Here is a 14,878-nt window from a genome sequence, read left to right as displayed (position 1 = left end):
CGATGGCAGCAGATCAAAGTATTTCAACTAGCCTATTACAAGGCACTTTGATGCCAAAAATAATGATTGTTTGTTGCACAAAATGCAGTCTGTGGAAATCAAGCCGGCTGCCGGATTAAGACTCGTCACCAGGTTGACGTGAAGTTGATGGATCTTCTTGCGCCGGTTCACCCTCCTCCTCCCCATCCACTGGTTGGAAGTCAATGTTGGCCCAGTCAATTCCAGACAAAGCTTGGAAGACAGCTTCATCACTTATAAGATCTGACGGTTCAATGTCAGGGGCATAAGTGTGCTTACGAATTGGCAGGATAAGATTCTACACTTCATTCACAGATGCCTCCATCCGCCTGTTGTCCGCATCATAGTTGGACCGGTGCATAGACAAGTCAACTTCTTCCGCTAATCTGCTGGCAAGCAGGCGCATCTCCTTTGTCAAGGCTTTCAGAGCTTCATTATCAAATTCCGACCCGTCTTCTTGCTGGCGAGGATAGCCTTTTTCAATGTCTACCGGATCAAGATCAGCTATCCAAGCCTTGGCCCGAGTCAGTGCAGATAAAGCGCCAACCCTTGCAACAGATCTCTTCATCTCTTCTAACTGGGAAGGAGTCATAGATAACTTGGCCAACGTGTCCTTGATCAAAGTGGGTGCCGGTTTGATGTAAGAAGCTACGTAGATGACCCGTTGAGCACCAGTATACAACTACTCTACCAAGGTGTAGGCAGCCTTCAACTTCTTCCGCATATCTGGGCCAAGATGAGCAACACGACTACATGTAACGGTTTAAGAAATTTCTGTTAAACAAGATGTGTCAACAATGTTTATTAACAAATTGCATAAGAGTACTTACCAAAGATAGCAGAAGTCATTGCATTGATTTGCCGCTTCAAGCCACTCAGCTGTTCTGCTACCGATTTAAGTGCCGCTTCAGCATCTTCAGCCCGTTTCAGCAAAGCGGCTTTTTCAGTTTCCCAGCCCGCCCGCTTGTTCTTGAAGCTATCCTTCAACTGCTCCATGGAAGTTAAAGCGCCCTTCAGTTCCTCTTTAGCTTTGGAGGTTTTAGCTTGCTGGGACTTAATGTTTTCTTGGAGGTCGGCAATTTGGGAATCCTTGCCGGTTAAGTCAGCCTACACAAGACAGATAGAGGAGTTGATAATAATTTTTCAAAGTCCCAAGCACATAACAAGTTATACACTTGGCACTTGGGGGCTAATGTGGATTGTTTTCTTCCTAACTGCTATTTTGAAGTCCCAAGGCTCAATAGAAGTATTCATCTTGGCACTTGGGGGCTAATGCGTATTTGATCAGATACGCTGGATGAGAAGGAACTCAATACATGATAAGCTTTACAACATGAAGTACCGGTTTATCAACAAGAAAATAAACCGGCCCTTGGGGGCTACACATTTGAAGTTTTTCCTATTTAAGTATCGGTTCATCTTCAAAAGTTAAACCAGCCCTTGGGGGCTATAGTGGAATTAATATCAAGCAAAAGGAAGAACTCTATGAAAATGTTTGAACAAAGATTACCTCGTAGCACTCCTTCATCAAGTTGACTAAACCGACATCATAGTCACGACTTGTGTATAGGCGGTTCAGAAATCCAGAATGAAGTTCCTGCGCATTGAGGTTAACACAGCTGGAAAAATCCGTTTTCCACTTGCCTTTGCCCATGGCAGCGAATTCTTCTTTGGCAGTATGCTTTGATAAGGCAACCGGATTACCAGGAGCAGTACCAGTGCCAGTAATGACAACATCATCATCACCACCTTTGGCTGGGCTTGACGGAATATCAATATCCCTGGCTGGGCTTGGCGGATTTTCTTCATCCTTGGCAGAGCTTGGCGGTCAACAGTCTGGTTCATGACATCCCTCTCATCCAGTTCAACAAAAGTGTCTTGAACCGGAGGTACTGGATCTTCTTGGACAACATCAGTATCCGGATCATGAGTTCAGGAGTGTGATTACCATCAGTTGGAATAGTCAGCTTAGCCTTCTTGCTAAGTCTGGCTTTGGCACTGAAAGGAGTAAATTACATAGATTAGTACAAGTAAATCGGAATAACATATAAAGTAAGTTTACTATACTTACCCAGGAACGGTGTTGAGTGGAGGCATCTGTGTGGTTGATGAATCGCCAGAAGATGAGTTGGAAGTTCCCTGATAATTCGAATCAGACGGATTAAGAGGGTATCGAAAGTAACCCGCCAAGGGATAAGATGTATTAGAAGTACAAGGGACCTCTAGACGGCGTTTTCGAACTGGGGTATTTGGTAAACCAAAGGAAGTAACCTATTGGCCGTTGTGCCGGGTTGTGCGACGAGCTTCATGTTGCTGTGTCTTCAAAGAAAAGTATAGATCCAAATGAGCAAGAGGATGTGAGCGTTTTACTTTCCAGACTGCACGGCTAAGTTTTTGTATTGGCACATGATCTGAATCGGAGGAAAGGGAGATTACCTCTACATGGTCAGCACGGCTGGCTTCCACATCATCCTGATAATGATCATTGTCAATAAGATGCATGAAAAATGAACCAAGGGAGTCAAGTTCTACCTCTGGTTCCGAATCATCAACATCTTCGGGCAGATCAGAGGACTCGGCGGTTCTCTTTTTAGCAGGCCTCTTGATGACCTTGGACTTAGCCCGAGGTGCGCTCACTGGTTTGCCTTGTGGTTTGGCCAGTTTGTCCTGCAATTTCTTCTTCCAAAACGGATCATTGGTCTGCAAAGATAAACAGAAAGGCTATCAGCAAGTGTCAAAGAGGGTGTATTAAAACAGAAAAAGGCAGTTCTTACAACTGGTGGTTTGTTGAGAGCACAGAACGGACGAAGCCCAGTTTTGCTGCATGCAGCTACCGGTTCATCCAACATCTTCTTGACGGATTCAGTAAACTCGTCATCAGTCAATTGAATGTCAATATAACATTGAGGGTCCTTCAAATCTCTTGTGTACTCGCACATTAAACCGGAACAACGGCTTAAAGGCAAGATACTCCATGAAACCCAGCAGCGGACAAGATCGACACTAGTTAAACTGTTGGCCATAAAAGCCCGAATCTTAGAGATCTGCGTGGCATACTTCATTCGCTCCTTAGCAGTCAGCCATTGAGGCAGTGGGTGTTCATTGCTGAGCCGATGAGCACGATAACCCGGCAGAGGATTTTCATCTTCAGGAGCAGTGTTTCGGCAGTAGAACCAAGTTTGGTTCCAATCTTTGGGGTGGCTGTGATGTTTGGCATGAGGGAAATTGACTTCTTTCCTCTTTTGAATATATACCCCGCCGAGTTCAGTATTGGGGCTGCCAGTAAACTCAGTACGATGGTTCAAGTGAAAGAAATCTCTGAATAACTCAACAGTTGGTTCCTCTTGCAGGTAAACCTCGCAAAACACTTGAAAGTTGCAAAGGTTGGACACAGAGTTTGGTCCAATGTCTTGAGGGTGGAGTTGAAAGCTGGCAAGTACATCACAAATTTTTTTTTGATCCGGGAGGGCTAAACCCTTGTCCAGATGATGTACAAACACAATCACCTCCCCATCTTGAGGTTCAGGAGGACATTCAGTACCTGGGACCCTCCAATGAATGGTTTCCTCCTTTGCTAAATCGCCAGTCACAACGTACCTAGTCAGCTGCTCTTTGGTTACCCGGGAACGAACCCAATTGCAAGAAGAGAACTGTTTGGCCATTTTTCTGATGACAAGCTGTAAAGGAAGTTCAAATGTTGATTCACGGTTCACGATTGATAGGCATAAACCGGTGTCAAACCGGGGGATTTAATCAAAGCATATGTACATGTTAAGCCGGATACTTATGTTCAGGTAAAGTTGGTAGTTTAAGTGAGGGCTAATGGTACCTGGCGGATTATCATTTTCTAAAGGTTAAACCGCCTACAGTAGAAGAAGCAGATCCGAATTTTTTTAAGTGCTGAAGAAACAAGTTTCACAAGATGGTATTATAATTATGGATCTACTACAGTTCAGTAAATAAAATTTTCTGAGCCATAAAGTGGCGACGGCAGAACACCAAAAGTCCAGATGGGATCTATCAAGAAATGAAGAGATACTATGGCGAGGTAAACTAAATCTACAGCTTCGGCCACAAAAGGAAGATGACAAGTTTGTCTAGATTCAATAAGACTGTAAGGGCGAAGCAACGAATGAGGATGAACACTGATGAACATCGAAGAACCATGGAACCCTAATGCAGATCTGATAGTTGGGAAGAGGAGTACTTACCAGGGCTGCGGGGCTGTGGAGGAGCGTCGCAATGTTTCTGGTCAAGAACAGGTTGATGCAGCGTCCTTGTTGGTGCAGATGCAAAGGTCGACGTCGGCGGCAATGCTCGAGCTCTTCGGGGTCGCAAGGAGGAAGAAGATGTGAAGAGGCAAGGGGGAGAATGGAAAGGACCCTCGGTCTTATTTATAAAGGCAAAGGGATAAGTGACAGACGTGAGAATCGAGGAGTCAAAAATCGGATATCTGATACAGCTGTCGCCTCGATCTTCGGAGATCAATTAATAAAAAAATAGAGAAGAGAAATCTTTATGCATTTTTTACGCAGATGATGTCATGGCGGTTTAAGGGGATTCCAGAAGATGACGTCACGGCGGTTTACAAGGACAACATGAAGATATTCAAATCAAAATTTCTCTAAGTTGAAGATTGACATGAACAAGTTCAAACCAATCTGGGGCCTAATGTTGGGGATATGACTACTGAGTTAAACCGCCCAGGAGGGGCAGGATTACACTCACAAGGAGTCCTATACAAGAGCCCATGAAGATGAAGGCTATGGCGCTTTAACTATGAAGACTTAGAGGCCCAGAGCCCAATGATGGATTAGGGCCCATAGTAGTAAACCGCCATAGATGTATAACTTGTATTGTAAGTCAGGGAAAGGAGAAACCGAGCCGGACACTTGTATGAGCCGGCCTCGAGATTCTATAAACCGGTTGGGCGTCAACCTGTGTATATATGGGGACGACCCGTCGGCGGTTCAGGGACAAGAAACAACAACTCGAGAACTAGGCAAGCATATTTTCTCCCTAGTAATCGAGACCACATCAAGAACACCACAACTGGATCGTAGGCTTTTACCTTCACCGCAAGGGGCCGAACCAGTATAAACTCCCTGTGTCCTTTGTCCGGTTTAACCCCTCTAAGCTAAACCGATCGCGATGGCTCCACGACTAAGTCCTTTCACTAGGACATCTGACGTGATAATTCCACGACAGGACCTATTGACAGTCTTTTGCAAAATTATTTTTATTTCTCTATTGCTAATTTCAACTTGACCGCTAGACTGAGGGTGATAGGGTGATGCAATTGTATGGTTAACATCATACTTGGCAAGCATTTTACGGAAAGCACCATGAATAAAGTGTGAACCACCATCAACCATTAAATATCTAGGGACTCCAAACCTTGGGAAAATAACTTCCTTAAGCATTTTAATATAGGTGTTGTGATCAACACTACTAGTTGGAATAGCTTCTACCCACTTATTAACATAATCAACAACAACCAAAATATGAGTATACCCATTAGAGGAAGGAAAAGGTCCCATGAAATCAAATCCCCAAACATCAAATGGTTCAACAACAAGTGAATAATCCATAGGAATTTCTTGATGCTTACCGATATTACCTATTCTTTGACATTCATCACAAGATAAGACAAACTTACGGGCATCCTAGAAGAGAGTAGGCCAACAAAACCCAGATTGCAATACCTTGTGAGCAGTTCTGTCTCCCGCATGATGTCTCCATAATCTTCAGAGTGACATTTCCGTAGGATTTGTTCCTATTCATGCTCAAGTACACAACGTCTAATAATACCATCTACTCCTTCTTTATGAAGATGTGGGTCATCCCAAAAGTAATGTCTTGAATCATAAAAGATTTTTTTATTTTGTTGGTATGTAAAGCTAGGTGGTATGTATTTAGCAACAATATAATTAGCATAGTCAGCATTCCAAGGTGTAGTATTAGAAACATTTATTGCAGCTAACTATTCATCAGGAAAGGTATCATTAATAGGTTGTGAGTCATCAAGAATATTTCAAGCCTAGACGGGTTATCAGCTACGGGGTTCTTCGCTCCTTTTCTATCATGATATGCAAATCAAATTCTTGTAGTAGAAGAACCCATCTAATGAGTCTAGGTTTAGCATCTTTCTTTTTAATGTTCTGAAAGGTTAACACTAATAATAACATGATATATCTTTCTCTCATCAAGATAAGCATATTTCAAAGTGTCTGGCGACTGTTTTAATTCAAACACAAGATCACCTTTAGGGGAGGAGGGCCTCCTAGAGTTTTCAATAGGCAAATTGTGTTTAAGCAGAGGTTGTTGTTCAAACAAGATTCTATCTATTTCATTTCTTTCATGCATATGCAAATCATTTTCATGGTCTAGCAAATATTGTTCTAAGGGATCAGTAGGAGGTACAACAATAGAAGCAAGACCAATAACTCCATTCTTACTAGGCAAATCTTTATTATGAGATTTTCTACTAAACTTAGAAAAATTAAACTCATGAGATTCATCACCAAAGCTAACACTGACAATTTGTTTCTCACAATCTGTTTTAGCATTAACGGTGTTCTAGAAAGATCTACCAAAGATAATTGGACAAAAGTCATCTTGTGGGGAACCAAGAACAAGAAAATCAGTAGGGTATTTTATTTTCCCACACAAGACTTCAACATCTCTAACAATCCCAATTGGTGATATAATATCTCTATTAGCAAGCTTAATAGTAGCATCTATGTCTTCTATTTCAGCAGGTGCTATATCATTCATACTTTCTTGATATAAGGTAAAAGGAAGCACTCAAGCTAGCACCTATGTCACATAAACCATGATAACAGTGATCTCCTATCTTAACTGAGACAACATGCATGCCAACAACAGGTCTATGTTTATCTTTTTCATCGGGTTTGGGAATTCTGGCAGCTTCATCACAGAAGTAAATAACATGCCCATAAATATTATCAACCAAGAGATCTTTAACCATAGCAACACTAGGTTCAACTTTGATTTTTTTAGCTAGTTTAGGTGTTCTAATATAACTTTTGTTGACCACAACTGAAACTTTAGCATGTTCCTTCATCCTAACAGGGAAAGGTGTTTTTTCAGTATAAGAAGTGGGAACAACTGGATCAACATTATAAATGATAGTTTCCTCTTTAGCTTTTACCGATTCTTTAGTTTCTTCTTTAATTTGTGGGTGATATTTGAACCACTTCTCTTTAGGAAGATCAATATGTGTCGGTGTACTAGAGTAGGGGTACCCTAGTACCCTGAAACTGTGCACGGGCAGTTGCAGCGCCCCGCGGCAAGGGCTTGCCGGGTGACCGCCAAGATATTCCGTGGCTCCTTTGGAGCCATTCAAGAACAAAGTATTCAAGTCAAGAGGACAAGGCCCCGGCAAGAGGAGCTTGCTGGGAAAGCCAACCGAGGCATCTCAAGGAACTTGACGCGATGCGCCACGCGTCCCGGCAAGGCTCGGCGAGCGACAAGCTTTCGGGCGCGACAAGACCACGACCGTGGAAAGATGCTTGCCGCGGCAAGCGGCCACTCTGTGCCCATGCTCCAGCGCATCCACCAACGTGTCGCCCTAGGGGCCTTTCCAGGCACGCGTGGCGGAAGGCTGTGCAGCCAGCGGTAAGCGGTGGTATGCGATGCTGACAAAATCACCATCGTGGCAGGCGGTGGTGCCCCTAACGGTCCTTTTTCTACACTATTTAGGCGACACAGACGGGCATTTAATGCCCTTGTCCCCTGCCGTCAGGGTTAGGTAGAGAACACTGTACCAACCACCTCTCTTTTTACGTTTTTGCCCTTCCCTGCGTTGCCACCTGTCAGTGACCCCCTTGTGCATATAAAAGGAGGCCCATGCGCAACGTAGAGGGGGTTCGGTTCGGTTCGACTAGTTCGAGAGTTTCGGATCATTTCGAAGCCAGAAAACACTTAGCTCTCTAGAGCAAGAACACAATACAATCAGACAAGCAGCAGTAGGAGTATTATCTCTCCGGAGAGCTCCGAAGCTGGGTAAACTGCTCGTGTGCTTCGCCTCGATCTGCTCTTCGTGCGACCTCCACCCCCTGCCGAACCGAAAGGGGCTCGGTCCGCCGGCCCATAGGTGTTCGTGGATCAGTTTCCCCGACATCTTTGGCGCGCCAGGTTGGGGGCGTCGAGATTGCGTGAACCTGATCCGGCGTTCACACGAGCTAGATCTGCATTTTCTTCATCAACATGCCACCGAAGAAGAAGGCTTCGGAGGCAGCTGCTCCGTCCGCATCGATCTCACTGCCACCGGAGCAAACGGGTGGTGGGGTTGACGCTGGTGGAAGAACGGACATCGATGAGGATGCTCACGGTGCTGCCAGGTCCGAGGACAAGGCTGCACAAACTTTGGTGTCTTCGCATCCGCCGCGTCCCTCTCAGGAGGCGCAAGACCGACAGCGTCATGGTATTCGCAGTACCATACGCTTGTTGGACCAAGATCAAGCTGGTGGGTCTCGGGATGCTCAAGACCAGCATGCACGCCAACATGCTGGCACGAGTGAGGCACGGTCGCTTGGACGGGATACTGCTCCTTCTAACGTAGTTAGAAGTCCGAGCATATCCCGCTCCTCGCGCCGTTCGCCACTGCCGCCCACCACTCCAGCGGAAGCTGTAGCGCGAGCTCAACTGCTCCTGGATTACCCTCCAACATTGGACAAGATTGACGAATGGAGGGCCACCATTCAGAGTCTCATCAGCTACGCCAACGGCGACACTCCACGGCAGCCGAATACTTCGCTGCCGCGGCAGGACTGCCAGACACGAGCCGGTGGTGACGAAACTGGTGGGGGTGCAACCACCATGCACTCTCCACCCCGAAGGCCAAGATCGCCGACTCACCGGATCCACCTCGACAGCGACTCCACCGCATCGTCGGATCCACGAACTCGTCGCGATCAGCACCAAGTTCTTCATGATAGACAACAAGAAGACGCTCGTACTCGCATCGAGCGCCGAAGAGAAGCGCGACGTCAATCCGACAAGCGCGCTGGGCCCTCTGTTGACATGCACGCGCCCGGAGAACCAGGTGACTTTCCGTACGCGGTAGGTTGCCCTGCGTTCACTCGTGAGCTGCGGCAAGTCTAGTGGCCCAGCACGAAGAATTTCAAGCCCGATGTACCGGAGAAGTACGACGGCAAGACGCATCCGTCAGAGTTCCTCAGCATCTACACCATTGTGGTGCAAGCTGCTGGGGGGCGAGACGACAAGATCCTTGCCAACTACTTCCCGCTGGTGCTCAAGCCCAATGTCAGATCCTGGCTCATGCATTTGCCGGACAACTCCATATCCTCCTGGGCTGACCTGTGCCATCAGTTTGTCGGCGCCTTCACAGGCGGCCACAAGCCTCATGGCCAAGAGAGTGACCTTCACCTGCTCGCCCAGAAGGAAGGAGAGCCTCTGCGCAAGTACATACAGAGATTCCGCAACGTACAACCCAATATTCCAGACATCCACCCTGCCGCGGTAATCAGCGCGTTCCATCAAAACGTGCGGAACCGCAGGATGCGGGAGGAGATGGCGATGAGCAAGATCAGAGATGTCAGTGAGCTATATGCTCTGGCCGACAAGTGTGCACGTGCTAAGGAAGGGAGGAGACTCCCCGGAGAGAATATAGGAGCAGGAGGATCTGAGAGTGAGGATACTGCCCGGGCAAGGAAAAACCGGCGGCGGAATAACAGAAAGAAGAAAGGCAAAGAGGTGCTAGTTGTCGAGCAGTCCGGCAACGGAGGTGGTGCCAAGAAAGCCAAAGCTGGTGGCTCCGGCAAGGAGATTGCCGCGGAGGCTGTGGCGGTCGTCGACAAGCAGGACAGCACCAACAAGCAGTACTGCAAGATCCACCGCACCAAGGGCCATGACCTCCAGAGCTGCAAGAAAGTCGAGCAGCTTGTTGAGCAGCAGAAGGCTGAATACGAGCGGCGCGACAAGGAGAAGGCCCAGGAAGGTGCTGGAGGATCCGGCAAGAAGCGTCCCGGCCGAGGAGGACACCGCAGCAAGGCCAAGCAGCGCCAAGGAGACATACCTCCCCACGGCCGCGACAAGGATGAAGATTACGATGACGACGAAGACATGGATGATGACGAGACTGATGAGCAGGAGTTCCAGAAAGCCACAGAGGTCCTGTGCGTTGATGGCGGTGCTTCTCTGCATACTTCTCACCGCCAGCTCAAACAATGGGTGCGGGAAGTCAATGCGGCAGAACCACCCGTCGAGTCGCGCAGGCCTCTGAAATGGTCTAGCACGCCTATCATCTTTGATATTGAGGACCACCCAGATCGCATAACTGCGGTCGGGTGCTTGCCGATGTTGGTTTCACCAACTATCCGCAACCTCAAGGTCACTAAGATGCTAGTTGACGGCGGGGCCGGCTTGAACCTGATCTCCTCTGCAGTGCTCCAGAAACTCCAAATCCCTGACAGCGAGCTCGAAGAGACCGGCACATTTCAAGGAATCAATCCGGGAAGGAGCAAGCCGAAGGGAAAGATCACGTTGCCGGTAACATTTGGTAGCGAGCTAAACTTCAGGACTGAGAGGGTCACTTTTGACGTTGCTGACTTCCCATTGCCCTACAATGGGATACTCGGTCATCCAGCACTTGCCAAATTCATGGAAGCCTCTCACTATGCATACAACATACTGAAGATGCCAGGCCCGATAAGCGTGATCTCTGTCCCTGGCGACAAGAAGGATGCCCTTATCTGCGCCAAAAAGATCTACCGGGAGGCAACGGCCGCAACAGATCGCAAATCACTTGCCACTGAAGCTCCCGGGGGGAAGAAGAAGACCAAGTCCGGCAAGAGTTCTGATGCCCACTCCGGCAAGCGCACCTATTCGGAGTGCTGCTCTACCGTCGAGGACGCACCATCGAGCTCCACCGGCAAGTGTAAGAAGGCAATGGCAGCTCCACCAGAGACCAAGAAGGTGTCCGCCAAGGAGGACGGCACTGGTGGTACCTTCACCATCAGTGCCACGCTCGATCCTAAATAGGAAAGCGCGCTCGTTGCTTTCCCGTGGGCGAATGTCGACGTGTTTGCATGGCAACCGTCTGACATCCCCGGTGTTCCCAGGAAAGTAATCGAGCACCACCTTGCCGTCTGTCCTCATGCGTGGCCCGTTAAGCAGAGAGTTAGGAAACAGGCAGTGGAGCGCCAAGAATTCATCGCGGAAGAAATCAAGAAGTTGGAAGCAGCAGGCCTTGTCAGAGGAGTGCTCCATCCTACGTGGTTGGCCAATCCTGTTGTCATACGCAAGGCCAACGGGAAATGGAGGCTTTGTATTGATTTTACCGATGTCAATAAAGCTTGTCCCAAAGACCCATTTCCCTTGCCGCGCATCGACCAGATTGTTGACTCCACAGCCGGATGTGACTTGCTTTCATTTCTTGATGCATACTCAGGATACCATCAGATCTTCATGGCAGAAGAGGATGAGGAAAAAACCGCGTTCATCACCCCATGTGGCACATACTGTTTTGTACGGATGCCCTTTGGTTTGAAGAATGCTGGTTCAACATTTGCAAGGGTAGTACATCACGCTTTTGAGCCGCAAATGCACAAAAATGTGGAAGCCTACATGGATGACATATTGGTCAAGAGCAAGGACAAATTGGCCCTGATCCAAGATTTAGATGAAACTTTTGCGAATCTGCGCAAGATCAACCTCAAGCTGAACCCCGAGAAGTGTGTGTTCGGAGTCCCTTCCGGCAAGCTTCTCGGGTTCTTTGTGTCTCAGCGGGGAATTGAAGCCAATCCCGACAAGATCAAGGCCATTGAGCAGATTGAAGCACCAAAGCGCGTCAAGGATGTACGAAGACTTGCCGGTTGCATGGCTGCTCTCAGCAGGTTTATCTATAGATCTGCTGAGCGCGCCCTGCCGTTTTTCAAAATATTGAAAAAGGCAGGTCCAATGAAATGGACTCCGGAAGCGGAGGCTGCGGTGCAGGACTTGAAGAGATACCTGTCCTCCGCTCCAACACTTGTCGCACCTAGGCCACAAGAGAAGGTGCTGCTATATATAGCGGCAACCAATCAAGTGGTTAGTGCTGCGTTAGTGGCGGAGAGGGAGGCAGATGATGAGCCAGCAACCACGGTAGATGCATCCAGCGACAAGCAGGGGGCTTCACCAGCAGGCTCTGGTCCGGCAAGCTCTGGTCCGGCAAGCTCTGGTCCGGCAAGCTCTGGTCCCGACAAAGATGGATCTGCGCAGACGCCCAAGGAGGTGCAGAAGAGAATGGTGCAGCGCCCAGTTTACTTTGTCAGTTCCCTTTTGCAGGGGGCTAGGTCAAGGTACTCCGATGTGCAGAAGTTGCTTTTTGGCCTTATCATGGCCTCGAGAAAGCTGCGCCATTACTTCCAAGCACATGAGATCACAGTTGTCACTCGCTTTCCGTTGAAGAGGATACTGCAAAATCCAGAAGCAATAGGCAGGATTGTAGAGTGGGCACTGGAACTGTCAAGCTTTGGCCTCAAGTTTGAAAGCACTTCAACTATCCAAAGCAGAGCATTGGCAGAGTTCATATCAGAGTGGACGCCAACACCAGGTCAAGGAGGCAAGCAAAGAGTGGCTGATGTATTTTGATGGTGCCTTCTCGCTGCAAGGCGCCGGTGCGGGCGTGCTGCTTGTCGTGCCCACCGGAGAGCACCTCAAGTACGTAGTCCAGATGCACTTTCCCAAGGAGCAAGCAACGAACAATACTGCAGAGTATGAAGGTTTGCTTGCCGGTCTCAGGATCGCGGCAGACCTTGGGATTAAGAAACTCATTGTCAGGGGAGACTCACAGCTTGTCGTCCGCCAAGTGAACAAGAGTTATCAGAGTCCATTGATGGAAGCTTATGTTGATGAAGTGAGAAAGCTAGAAGAGCACTTTGATGGCCTACAGATGGAACATGTTCCAAGAGCTCAGAATGACATTGCTGATGGCCTGTCAAACTGCGCCGCACTTAAGTTACCTGTGGAACCAGGGATCTTTGTGCTCAAGCTGACTCAACCATCCGTGACACCATCGACTGGACAAATCAAGAAGAGGAAGTTGGTTTCCGGCGACTACTTTCCGGCAGAGCTCCCCGAAGCCGCCGCCAAGAAGGTCCCCAAGATCAACTCCAAAGATGCTGAGGAGCAGTTTGCTCTGGCAAGTCTTAGTGCTTGTTCTGTCGTAGCAGACGCTCCCGACAAGCTTTGTTCCGGCAAGCTTGCCGGGGAACATCAAGCTCCGGCTGAGCCGCAAGTTCTCACCGTAGAAGCGGATGTTCCCGCAGCACTAGATGTGCCTTTAGTCCTTGTTGTCGAGCCGCAAGCTCCAGCATGGGCACAGCAGATTGTCCGTTTCCTTCAGACAGGAGAACTTCCCGAAGAACAAGAAGAAGCGGAAAAAGTAGCCCGGCAGTCAAGTATGTACCAGTTTGTCGACAACATACTGTACATAAGAAGACTCAATGGTGTGAAATTGAAGTGTATTTGCCGGGAAGACGGACAGAAGCTGTTGGCAGAGATACATGGAGGCATATGTGGTCACCACATTGGCGCAAGAGCACTTGCCGGCAAAGCTTTCCGGCAAGGTTTCTTTTGGCCGACAGCCCTCCAGGATGCAACTGCACAAGTAACCAAGTGTGAAGCGTGCCAGTTCCATTCCAAGCAGATTCACCAACCAGCTCAAGCTCTCCAGATGATCCCTTTATCCTGGCCATTTTCGGTCTGGGGGCTCGATATCCTCGGCCCTTTCCCTTGAGCTGTCGGGGGCTTCGAGTACTTGTACGTTGCAATCGACAAGTTCACGAAGTGGCCGGAAGTGGAACCAGTGAGGAAGGTGACAGCACAGTCAGCAGTCAAGTTCTTCAGGTCGATTGTTTGCCGTTTCGGGATCCCTAATAGGATCATCACCGACAACGACACGCAATTTACGAGCCGCACCTTCATGCAGTACGTCCAAGACCTTGGCTCCAAGGTCTGCTTCGCTTCTGTTGCTCATCCGAGAAGCAACGGTCAAGCGGAGAGGGCAAATGCTGAAGTGCTGCGTGGGCTCAAGACTAGGACTTTCGACAGGCTGCGCAGGTGCGGAAGAAACTAGATCGAGGAGCTGCCGGTGGTTCTTTGGTCGATCAGGACGATGCCAAATCGAGCCACTGGCTAGACGCCTTTTGCTCTAGTCTATGGAGCGGAGGCAATTCTCCCCACGGAACTCGTATACGGATCACCTCGAGTGCTCGCTTATGATGAGCTTGAGCAAGAGCAGCTGCGACAAGATGACGCGCTGCTCCTTGAGGAGGATCGTCTTCAGGCTGCTGTACGAGCTGCTCGATACCAGCAAGCTTTGCGCCACTACCATAGCCGCAAAGTTAATGCCAGAAGCTTCGAGGAAGGCGACCTTGTTCTTCGGCGCATTTAGTCTGCCAAGAATTACAACAAGTTGACGCCAAGGTGGGAAGGCCCTTACCGGGTGAAACGAGTCACTAGGCCTGGCGTTGTCCGCTTGGAGACCGAAGATGGCTTTCTGGTGAGCAACTCCTGGAACATTGAGCATCTTCGTAAGTTTTACCCGTAGGGCGCGGTTGCCGGAACCTGTTTCGGCAACCACCTATTGTACAAGTCTTGCCGCTGTTGCATGTAATCCTTTGTACAAAGCCAGGCGCAGATCCCGTGCATAAATAAAGCTCATGTGCTTCGCACATCTTGTCACTTTCATGCTTTTTACTCTACATTTGCATGCTTTATCTGACACTTTGTGCAGCACCCACACCCGGTAAGCAATAACGAGCCGAAAGGCCCCATATCGTTATTTTCACTTCTTTCTTTTTCTCAACCAAAGGAAAAGAAGGTTCCCTCG

This window comes from Triticum aestivum, chromosome 3B (assembly GCF_018294505.1).
Source record: "Triticum aestivum cultivar Chinese Spring chromosome 3B, IWGSC CS RefSeq v2.1, whole genome shotgun sequence".
Taxonomy (NCBI): Eukaryota; Viridiplantae; Streptophyta; class Magnoliopsida; order Poales; family Poaceae; genus Triticum; species Triticum aestivum.
The sequence above is the reverse complement of the archived record's forward strand: the minus strand, read 5'-3'. Positions refer to the sequence as shown.